Raw genomic sequence first — 12,271 nt, 5'->3', positions numbered from 1 at the left:
GCCTTTAGACAATTTTGGTTCAGAAGAGTGTTCTTTGGCACGCAAGCTTCGCCAAAGAACAGGGAGGCATATGTTGACAACCAAAATTGGCATTCGACAATACCGACCGGTCTGACCGGTACACCCTAGCGGTCTGACCGGTCACACTGTAGTCCGTCCGGTCACACTGTAGTCCGTCCGGCAGCAGCCGACCGGTCTAACCGGTCCAAGTGGAATCCGAGTACAACTAGGGATTTTAATAGATTTAGATCTTGTAATAGGATTTCTTGCGGGATAAGTCCACCCCACCCTATAAATACAAAGGGTCACGGCCGATTAGGTATCCAATCGATCAAATCAATACAACTTTTATCTTTTTACTTTTTTCTTGCCCTAGCTTTTCCAATCTACTATTTATTGTCCCTCCGTCGTCTCTACGTCGATTAGGGCGTTCTAGGTGGTCTGCCGACCCTAGAACAACTCTACGTGTGTCTGCCCCGACGGGTCTTCCCGGGCTAACGTTCGTAGGCTTCGTCACCGTTCTGCCGGCGGCGACCGATCTGACCGCTCCAAGGGACCGGTCTGACCGCTCCAAGGGACCGGTCTGACCGGTCTACGCAGGAGGCGCTGCAGCGAGCTGCCTCTGCTCTTCGCGCCGCACGCTCGAGTGCGTTCCCGTGTTGATCGTGAAAGGCGTCAACATACAAAGGGTCACGTCAGAGTAATGGAATTGCTTTGAGCTGTCAAAATCAACACATACAAAGAGGCATGTAAAAAATCCTGAGCCCCTTTCCAGCGTGGGCCCTAGGCGGTCGCCCCTCCCGCCTAGGGGTTAGAGCCGGGCCTGCCCGGGACGGCCGCACAGCTCGCCCCCCTCCCCCCCGGGCACTGACGATAATCTGCTTTGAGTCATACATTATCAAAGATTCAATGTGGTTGCCCTTACCTCATCCCTGAATGCAGCTGATTCCTAAAGTTCCTGGGAATCTAATAAGAATGCAGAGGGGAATACATCCGCTGAGAAAAGATTTGATGTCTGCTTGTTATCCCAGTTAATTTTGGTGTCTTGGAAACTAGAAAGTGTACTTTTTCGAGGGAAGTTTGGCTCCTGAGTAGACAATTTGGGAACCTGTTACACCACGTTTTTGCTTCGTCTAGCACTTGATTTCTTTGGCGCGTAATCTACATCTTGATTCACAAATCAAGAATTCCAACAATGACTCTACGAAGTTACTTGGTTTTGGGACGGGATTCCGGTGAGAGACTTCTCCATCACGGACACCTTGATCACTAATAACCTCGTGGTGGCAGTATCATGAAAATTGCTCAATGGCGGCATTTGAGCAACTGTGCAGGGAGCTAGCAAAGATGGGAGGCATGTGGATATGGTACACGCATGAAGGGATCCAGATAATTAAGACAACTAGCCTATCAACTCATGCTCTCGCACGAGCTAACTAGAATTAATATAAAATAAGATTTATAGCTAATTATAATTATCTATCTCACAACCTCTATTATCTATTAAATATTCTAATACATATTATCATTATCTAGTTGCAATAAATTTCATTTTGCATAACACCTCCATGTATGTTTGTGAATTGATATTCTTATCTCTCCCATTATACATAAATATATGGTGACACATATTGTAGGTAGTATTTTGTATAAATGATAACATAAATAATATATTATAGAAATAATAATTTAGAATTTTATATTAGTGGACTTTATTTGTTATAATTATATAATTTAGATTCAAATTTAAGGGTTACTTTAACTTTTAATAATGATATATAATTGGATAGTTTATATGCAAATTTAGTGGTTATTTGCACTAATTTTATAATGGCTTTAGATGGATAATTTACACAAAGATTAGGGGTTACTTTAGATTTTTTATAATGGTAGAGGTAGGTAATTTAGATACATATTTAAGGGTTTATTTTAGTCTATTTTCATAATTGCATAGGTGGGTAATTTATTAGGAAAGATACATATCCCATGACTGTTTTGATTAGAGTGGTCGGATTGATGGCCGGGTGTTTCTCATTTCTGTGAGAATTTCTAGAATTTCTTATTTTTCAGAGTATCCACTTAGGATTCTAGGTGGCTTGATGTGGAGGCTTCTTTGAAGCCTCTAATTTGTTATAGTAAGACTAGAGCACATTTGGTAAGGCTCCTTCTACTTCTGATTCATTACGGGAAGTGATTCTGTGAAAGATGTGATTCTATGTCTGAAGTGTCTATATACAAGCACAATGCAACTTTTACCGGGAACAATGGGGGTTGGGGGTTGGGGGAGTCTTCTGAAATTATATCAACAAATAGAATTAAGAATAAATTGGAACTACAGAAATAAGGTTTACCGAAATAAAAGTTTATGTATGTTAATTTCACAACAGATGTAGGTAAGTCGAACTCGCTTCTCTATAAAGAAAATAGAATCATCCACGGGAGAGACATCCCCTTGGCTTTGTCTTTAGAGAAGGGAGTACAGCAACCTTTAGAGAGGTTGTTATAATTATATAATTTAGATTCAAATTTAAGGGTTACTTTAATTTTTAATAATGATATAATTGAATAATATATGCAAATTTAGTGGTTATTTGCTTTAATTTTATAATGGATTTAGATTGGTAATTTACACGAAGATTAGGGGTTACTTTAGATTTTTTATAATGGTAGAGGTAGGTAATTTAGATACATGTTTAAGGGTTTATTTTAGTCTATTTTCATAATTGCAGAGGTGAGTAATTTATTAGGGAAGATAACATATCCCATGACTATTTTGATAAGAGTGGTCGGATTGATGGTTGGGTGTTTCTCATTTTTGTGAGAATTTTTAGAATTTCTTTATTTTTTAGAGTATATCTACTTAGAATCCTAAGTGGCTTCATGTGGAGACTTCTTTAAAGCCTCTAATTTGTAATAGTAAGACTAGAGCACATTTGGTAAGGATCCTTCTACTTCTGATTCGCTACGGGAAGTGATTCTGTGAAAGATGTGATTCTATGTCTGAAGTGTCTATATACAAGCACAATGCAACTTTTACCGGGAACAATGGGGGTTGGGGGTTGGGGGTTGGGGGAGTCTTCTGAAATTATATCAACAAATAGAATTAAGAATAGATTGGAACTACAGAATTAATGTTTACCAAAATAAAAGTTTATGTATGTTAATTTCACAACAGACGTAGGTAAGTCGAACTCGCATCTTTATAAAGAAAATAGAATCATCCACCGGGAGAGACATCCCCTTGGCTTTGTCTTTAGAGAAGGGAGTACTGGAATCTTTAGAAAGGTTACCTGCGAGCATCTGGGCTCGAACCCGAGTGGGCGGCCTCTTAACTGGAAGGTATCAACCGAGCTACTACTCGGTTCTCTCTGTAAAGCCTTCTTACATAAGCTTATCATCTGTGGCATAGAGTTGGGTGTACTTTACAAGTTAAGTTGAAGGAAAATACAAAACTGTTAGCTTCACAATTTATTTATATATATCATGTCCGTACATGCAGGGGGTACAGAAAAAGACTAAACAAATATTAGCAGCACATTTGTTATACATTTTATTTGTCTATATACATGCTAATGTAAGTGCAGGTCAGAGAAGCATGACCTTGAACTATGTCAATGCCTAGTGCTTATTCTTTCTTGTACTGAAGTTCTGTGCAGACCGAAAGAAAGCAAAGATAAATCTAAAAAAAAAGAAAGCAAGCAAAGCTGAAGGTTAGTACTGAGGACCAATGGTGGTGTATGATGAGTGATTGACAACATTGTGTGAATTTGATGCCTCTTGACTCGTGATGTGCAGCCGCAGGATGCGGCGTACTGATGCGGTGAAGGTCAAGCGAAAGGTTCGTGCTGATGAATCAAGAACGATGAAGGATGAAAGCGAGTAGGTTTGGACTGAGAGATTCGAGGAGTCCGGCCGGAGTCATGGGCGATCCACGTGGTGCTTTGAAGAGTAAGAGTACACGAACGGATAGAGATGATGTCGGTCGAATCAAGCGGGACAGGTGTCAGAGGTTGGCGGAGACTGGCCACGCGTCAACATCGAGGAGGTCGTGTGACGGTCAAGCGGAGATGGACGGTTTGGGTTAGGTTTCAAAATCACTATGCTAACAGGTTTTTCGATTTGGGTCTCAAAATCGGAGGTGCCGGGCGGTGCAAATGAAGTGCCGGGCGGCGTCTCGCTGATGTGCATCGCGAGCGCTAGGTGCGGCGGCTGGCAAGCACCCGCTGCTGCTCGGGTGTCCCTATATAACTTCTGGAAGATGAATAGTCTATGTATCTATAAAGCCCATTAGACCCAAATTAGATTCAACATTACCTAAAAATATTTCAACATTTTGACATAATGGATTCAACATCTCTTATAAACTATTTCAACATTTGGATATAATAGATTCAACATTTATTAATCCTACATCAACATTTTTTTGGAGGGGGTAGGGGCTTCCTCTCCGGACTCTGGCGTCGGCGGCAGCGCTCCCCGCAGGCAGCTAGGCGCGCGCGGAGAGGCGGCCGGCCGCGAGGGCGCAACGGCGGCGATAATGCAGGGGAGGGCCGCGGGCGGCGCGGAGCGACGGGAGCAGGGGCGGTGGCGGCCAGGGCCGCCGCGGCGGAGCACAGGAGGGTCGCGGCCGGCGCGGAGCATGGGCGCGGCGGCGGTGCAGGGGAGGGTCGCGTCGGTCGGGCGCGACGGGAACCGGGGGCTACGGCGGCCATGGCGCGGTGGCGACCGGGGGCGATGGCGGGCGGGGTGGCGGGCGCGGCGGCGCGGGCTTCACGAGAGGAAGGAGACGGTGGGCTAGGTTTTACTGTGGAGATCCAATGGTGATAGATGTTCGCACGAATCTCAAACACGGAAAGATGATTAGAAAAAAAAACTTCCGGAACATATAGGTTCCACGCTGCTGCTCGTGGGCGAGCAGCCAACGCTGCACCCGCAGGCACACGGCCCAGCAACGGTGCAAGGGGCCCACGCGGGGAGTGACGCGGCCCACGCTGACCCAAGCAGCTCACGGCAAGCAGTAGCATGGCAAGCCCAGCACATGGAAATTGAAGGCCCGGTTTGCATCTTGCACTAGCTTATTTCTTCTTCACTCATGTATTTATTTTCTGCTTTCATGTTCTAGCTAGTTAATAATTTAATTAGTGTTTGATCTTGCTAATCATCTTAGATCTTTGCTTGCTTAATTAGCTAGGTTTAATTAGCTTTTGTTCTACCTAATATTAGTTAATCTATGCATCTTAGTTAGGGTGTTTTATAGAGAGTTTAGCTTCTTTTTCAGTGCAAACTTTTCTTAGCGTATTTCCATGTCGCTTTTGCTTTATGTGAGGATTCCTAATCGTTCATAGGATGAGAGTGTCACTAGTTGACTCGTGTTATCCTGATGATTATTAGAGGGGGTTTTTGAGCAGTGAATTGGAGTCAGTATTTCGTAGAATTTTTTTAAGGTTTTCATTCACCCCTTCTATTCGCCCATTCGAGTCCCACAGGTACCCTTGCTATATGGGAAGCATCTTTTGAGGCCAATGTAACGAACAATGGTCGTGTTTGGATCGAAGGGCTAAAACTATTTGGGTTAGAGCTAATTAGCTCAAACAAACAGCCCTCCAATAAAATAGCTCTTGATATGATTGGATCCAAGAGCTATTTATCCTTTAAAGCACATTTTCCCAATCATTGGAGTCCTATTACCTTTCTTGCTACGGTGGGCTCCACCTGAAATAGCCCAAATAATCACCATTTGGGTGGGATAGTTTTTGAGGTAGGCTATTTGCAAATAGCCAAGAACTAGCCCTCATGTTTGGAGATTTTGGGATATTTTAAGTTATTTTAGGCTAAAAATATCTCTAATCCTTGGATCCAAACACGTCCAATGACAACAAGACAGGTAACAACCGATATTTTGCTCAAATGCTATCGATACTGGACCATGAAATATAAGTGTTGTGCCCATTACCAGGGATTGAGCCTGGCTCAGTTTCTTGTGGGTGTGGATGTTATCCACACCAACCATATTCAATCCTTGTTAAGGTGAATTTGGGTGCCTATTTCATATATAATAATATGAAGCCACATGGTTGGTCCTAGGTTAATCTAGCTTTTATTGTTTAATAGATCTCCTGCATACTTCATAAAGTTGACTATTTTTTAAAATATATCTCTGTTCTGAATGTGCATCTATTTTTGTTTCGATCGCCTAATATCTCTGTTCCGAATCTCTGCGGAGTATTAGGCAAATTTATTTTAGCTTTACAACCTTAAATGAATCTGTCGTGGAGCTATTAGAGCAAGACTAATGGCTACGCCAGCAGCCGGCTGCAAGCAATGACAGGTCCTACAGGTATTTATTGCACAGCAGAGAGACCAGCCAGTAGCAGCCGTCGCAGCAGCTCTTCGCTCGCTCATGCGGGCGTTTCGTTAGACGTCCGCTCCACTCTCTCTCATATTTTCTCTTTCTGCCACATAGGATTTAGCCACTTCTCACCCTTTATAATACTTGCTTTTAACAGAAGCCGTGCCAAACAGGATTTTAATTTAAACTAGTTTTTTTTACCGTGTGAGATCTCCACTGCGGATACCAAAGAAGAAGAAAGAAAAGAAAAAGGAAACAAATGAGCCCGCCTCCGGTGACGCCGATCCCAAGCCCGCGTTGCACGGCGGCCCCTCGCCATGAGGCTTCCTCGGCCGCCCCCTCACGTGAACACCCACCACCCAGCTCCAACTCCAACGACGGCAAGGCCAGCCACACTCAGACCAGGGAGACCGGAGACGGCAGTTCCTCACAGTTCACACCCAGACCAGACACCAGAGCGAGAGTGCGCTCGGCCTGCCCGCACCTTGCAGCACCGCACCACCGGCGAGCCGCCCACGCCGCGCGCGCGGACGGGCACGTGACACGGGATGGCCACGTCAGCAGAGGCCGCGCCGCTCCGCATCTCCTCCTCTCCGGCGGCGAGCAAGCAGCTCGGCGGCGCGGGCCGCGGGCGCGGGCGCGGGCGTGACGCGCTCGTGTTCGCGGCCGGGGTTGCGGCCGCGGTGCTCGCGATCCTGGGCTCGGCGTCCGTCCTCGCGCCCGGGAGCAGCAGCCTGCTGGTGGCCTTCCCCGTCCCCGGCCCGGAGGACGGGCCGCGCACGTTCTACGACGACCCGGAACTCTCGTACGACGCCGTGGACGGCCGCCGCCTCACCGGGTGGGACGCCAAGCGCGCGGAGTGGCTGCGGTCGCGCGGGATCGGCCGCCGGAGCGTGTGGTGATGGTGTCCGGGTCGCAGCCGGAGCCGTGCCCCGGTGACGCGGGCGACCACCTCCTGCTGCGGTTCCTCAAGAACAAGCTCGATTACTGCCGACTCCACGGCATCCAGCTCCTGTACAACCGGGATTTCCTGCAGCCGGCCATGTCGAGCTACTGGGCCAAGATCCCCATCGTGCGCGCCGCCATGCTCGCGCACCCGGAGGCGGAGTGGATCTGGTGGGTGGACTCGAACGCCGTCTTCACCGACATGGACTTCTCCCTCCCGCTCGCCACCAGGTACGCCGGCTACAACTTGGTCGCCTACGGCGTGGCCAAGGACATCAAGAGGAAGTCGTGGCTGGGCATCAACGCCGGCGTGTTCATCATCCGCAACTGCCAGTGGTCGCTCGACTGTTGGAGCTCAGCCTTGCTCCGCGACGACGGCGAACAGAGACGAACAGAGCTCCGCCGGGGGTCGACGGTGAACTCACCCTTCCGGCTATCCCCGGCCAGGAACTTATGCGCAATTGACGCACCAGTTCACACTCAATCTCACTGAACCGATCGCTGGGCGAATTCACTCACGCACAGGACGAATTTGACTCGGCGGAAGGAAGAAGATGAACAGTAGACACGAGAAGAATTCGCGCTCTAACGCACAGTGCCGCACACCGCTCTCCAATTCGACTCGCAAGCTTCATCACCGGAGTACAACGGGCATATATAGCCCAAAGGACGCACCCACGATCCACCACCTAGCCTAGAACGCCGGCATGGACCGCCAGCCTCGCCACCACGCGGATGACGCGCTCTGACACGCACACGCCGCGTGCTGGAACGGCTCCCGCCCAATGCGCCCGCTCCAACGGCCGCCATCTTCCTCTGTCCTGATCGCCCGCACGACCCGGTCTTCAACGATCCACGTGATCGGCTCCCGATCACGCCGCCGCCCGATCGCCAGACGATCAGCTCCGCCACGGTTCACGCGCACACACACGCTCACCTGCAATCACACGCGCGCCACGGACTGGCTCGTGCACAGCCATCCGTGCACGACGCACGCACACGCAGCACGCACACACGCACTGGACACACGCACAACTCTCGCGCGCACAGACCACGCGCTTGGCGCACACACACAACGGGCGCGCACACACGCCACCAGGCTTGAACACACGCACACTCCGTCGCCATGATCGTGTCAACGACGATGGGTTTATTCCCACACTCACCCCCTAAACCCAGCGCCCTACGCCGGATCCCAGCGCCACCGACGCCGGACTCTTCAGAAAAGAGCTGCTTCGGTCGACTCGTCGCCGACATCCGCCGTGGCCGCCATGACGACCTCCTTCTTCGGCTTGCGGCAGTCGCGCGCGAAGTGGCCACGGACGCCGCAATTGAAGCATTTGCCAATGCTGGACTTCGCCTTGCGCCGCGCCCGCCATTCCTCCTCCGTGAGCAGAAGCCGTTCGCCGCCTTGATCACCGGACGTTGCCTGTGCGCCCGTCAGCTAAGCCCGCCGCCTTGATCGCTCGTCGAACGCCTTGAGCCGCCCGAGCGCCTCCTCGAACGGCATGGACGCCACGTCGCAAAACTGCTCGATGCCGGCCACCGCCGGATACAACCGGTCAGGCACGGTGTCGAGCAGCTTCTTGACTAGCGCTGCGTCATCGAGCGTCGATCCGAGACTCGCGAAGCTCGCCTTCATTCCACTGATCTTGCCGGCGTAGACGTCCAGCGCGTCGCCGTCCGCCATGATCAGGGAGTCAAATTCCCCTCTCAACGTGGCGAGGCGCGCCGTCCGCACATGATCCGCGCCGACGAATCGCGTCTTCAGCGCCTCCCACACCTCATGCGCCGTGGCCTTGGTCGACACCTGCATCAAGATATCCTCCGGTAACGCTTGCAGGAGATGTGCCCGCGCCGTCTTGCTCTTCCGTGCGTCCACCTCGGCGCCGCTCGACGTAGACACGACCTCCCAGAGGCCCTGCGCGTCGAGGATGGCCTCCATCTTAATCGCCCACGCCGTGTAGCCTGTCGGCGTTAGCACCAGATAGCTCACGGAGCCGGACGTCGCCACCCGCTCGACGATGACCTCGCGCGTCCGCAGCTTCCTCGGTGGAGAACGACCATGCGATCGCTGACGAGGTGGAGTCGCCAAGTGCCGTGGTGAGGACGACATTGCCCCCCGGAACTAACCGGCTCTGATGCCACTTGTTGGAGCTCAGCCTTACTCCGCGACGACGGCGAACAGAGACGAACAGAGCTCCGCCGGGGGGTCGACGGTGAACTCACCCTTCCGGCTATCCCTGGCCAGGAACTTGATGCGCAATCGACGCACCAGTTCACACTCAATCTCACTGAACCGATCGCTGGGCGAATTCACTCACGCACGGGACGAATTTGACTCGGCGGGAGGAAGAAGATGAACAGTAGACACGAGAAGAATTCACGCTCTAACGCACGGTGCCGCACACCGCTCTCCAATTCGACTCGCAAGCTTCATCACCGGAGTACAACGGGCATATATAGCCCAAAGGACGCACCCACGATCCACCACCTAGCCTAGAACGCCGGCATGGACCGCCAGCCTCGCCACCACGCGGATGACGCGCTCTGACGCGCACACGCCGTGTGCTGGAACTACTCCCGCCCAATGCGCCCGCTCCAACGGCCGCCATCTTCCTCTGTCCTGATCGCCCACACGACCCGGTCTTCAACGATCCACGTGATCGGCTCCCGATCACGCCGCCGCCCGATCGCCAGACGATCAGCTCCGCCACAGTTCACGCGCACACACATGCTCACCTGCAATCACACGTGCGCCACGGACTGGCTCGTGCACAGCCATCCGTGCACGACGCACGCACACACAGCGCGCACACACGCACTGGACACACGCACAACGCCCGCGCGCACAGACCACGCGCTTGGCGCACACACACAACGCCCTGGCGCGCACACACGCCACCAGGCTTGAACACACGCACCCTGATCGTGTCAACGGCGATGGGTTTATTCCCACATCGACTTCCTCGACGAGTGGGCGCGCATGGGCCCCGCCTACCCGGAGCACGCCCGGTGGGGGATGGTGCTCCGGGACGAGCTCAGCGACAAGGACTCCGACGTAGCGTGCGACCAGTCGGCGCTCGTGTACCTGCTCCTCTTCAACTGGGACAGGCTGGGGAAGAAGACCTTCATCGAGACCGAGTACTACTTCATGGGCTGGTGGGGGGAGATCATGGACCGGCTCGACGGCGTCACGGTGAGCTACGAGGCCGTGGAGCGGCGCGCCCCGGGGCTCCGGCGGCGCCACGCGGAGCGGGAGCACCTGCTGTACGCGGCGGCGCGGAACGCCGCGGTGAGGGGCGCCGTGCCGGGCCCGGCGGGCGGCGGGAAGACGGGGTGGCGGCGGCCGCTCATCACGCACTTCACGGGCTGCCAGCCCTGCAGCGGCGGCCGGAACCCGACCTACTCCAAGGAGAGCTGCGACGACGGGATGCGCCGCGCACTCTTGTTCGCCGACGACCAGGTTCTACGCGCGTACGGGTTCCGCCACGCCGCCCCGCTCAACGACAGCGTGCTGCCGCTGCCGTTTCGACTACCCCGCGCGCAGCTGATTCATTTTTTTTTTGAAAAAGTCAGCTGATTCATTTTGACAAGGAAGCAAAGCAAGCAAGTTTGACACAAGTTTGTATTGCATAAATGAAATTACAGCACGCTCGCTATAGATCCATAAGATTTCAAGCTTAATCAAACCAAACACCTGAACTTCCACTCTTCCAGGGCGTGATCATCAAGATGGCCGCCAGGCCGCCACTGATTTCTGCTTCCTCAAGTATAAAGGCTCCAGTGCCTGACGCCACCATAGCTGGATATCTTGACCATCGTCAGTAGGAACCTCAGTGTTCAGATTAGACCTCCTTGGCAAAGCTTCAGCTTATGCATAAATGTGCAGCTGTTCTTTTCTGGTCGACCTGTTAATCACGATGAGGCCCAATGAGCCAGCTCGCGAGATTTCTGTTGAAAAAGTTCTTCCGGCCTCTCTAAACTATTGCCATTATTTGATTTACCCCCTTAAAACTAAATGATTGTGCTCTTCGAACTATTGAAACCGACCGATTTACCTCGCTAGGCGGTTTTCAAAGCGGTGGCTAACGTGTCGCCCCGCTACGGTAGCTGTCCTACGTGGAACCACATCAGCCACGAGGGAGGTAAATTGAACTTTCACGATAGTTCAGGGAGGTCTATTAGGCTTTATAAAAAGTTGTGAAAATATTATTCATAATAATTTAAATATTTTTTCTCGAATAAATGTATATTAAAAAAATACTAAAATGTTCCTCAATATTATAAAATTATAAAAATATTATTTTAAGTTAAAAAAGTCATAGATATTTTTTTCCTCGTTCCCACAATAGTATGCACTACTATTCACATAGGTGGTAGAATTGTATTGGAACCCTATAAAATCTTCTATTTTTTCTTCCCTGTATGTAGAGCAGATCAGGGCACACGCCGGGATAAGCGATTCCGGCTATCGGGGCTCTCACCGGCAGCTGCAGGGTGGCGCATAAGCATGCCTGGGCCAGTGCGCACCCGTACAGAGGCGTGGTGTGGCTAGTAGCAATCTGTGGTCTGCTAGTCGTTAGAATAGGCAGCAGAGGCGATCGAGACTCAACAGCGATGGTGCGGAAATGGCAGGGCGACCGATGGCGTGAGGGGAGGTGCACTTGAACTCGCCTGTTTAGTGCAAAGATTTGTGGCATAAAATTCATCGACAATTGATAGCTAGCAAAACAGCCATAGATTAATTAGTTAGGAATTAGATTTAATTAATTATCTTTTAAATTTACACGGTGGTTTGTAGTTTTTTGACTTAAAATAAACTTTCTATGATTTTATAATGTTAAATAGTATTTTAATATTTTTAAATGTACATTTGTTTTAGAAAAAATATTTGTATTTTTTAAAAAAAATCTACAATTTTTTGTAAAGTTTGAGGAACCTCTCTGAACTATCGTGAAAGTTCAATTTACTTCC

At 50.5% G+C, this 12,271-nt stretch overlaps 1 pseudogene; it reads left to right on the top strand.

Moving 5' to 3' along the window:
• The first annotated feature begins 6,897 nt into the window (after nucleotides 1-6,897).
• LOC120662645 lies at nucleotides 6,898-10,913 on the top strand (annotated as a pseudogene).
• Nucleotides 10,914-12,271: the final 1,358 nt, after the last annotated feature.

Source organism: Panicum virgatum, chromosome 2N, assembly GCF_016808335.1.
Source record: "Panicum virgatum strain AP13 chromosome 2N, P.virgatum_v5, whole genome shotgun sequence".
NCBI lineage: Eukaryota > Viridiplantae > Streptophyta > Magnoliopsida > Poales > Poaceae > Panicum > Panicum virgatum.
This window is presented reverse-complemented; position numbering and strand designations above follow the sequence as displayed.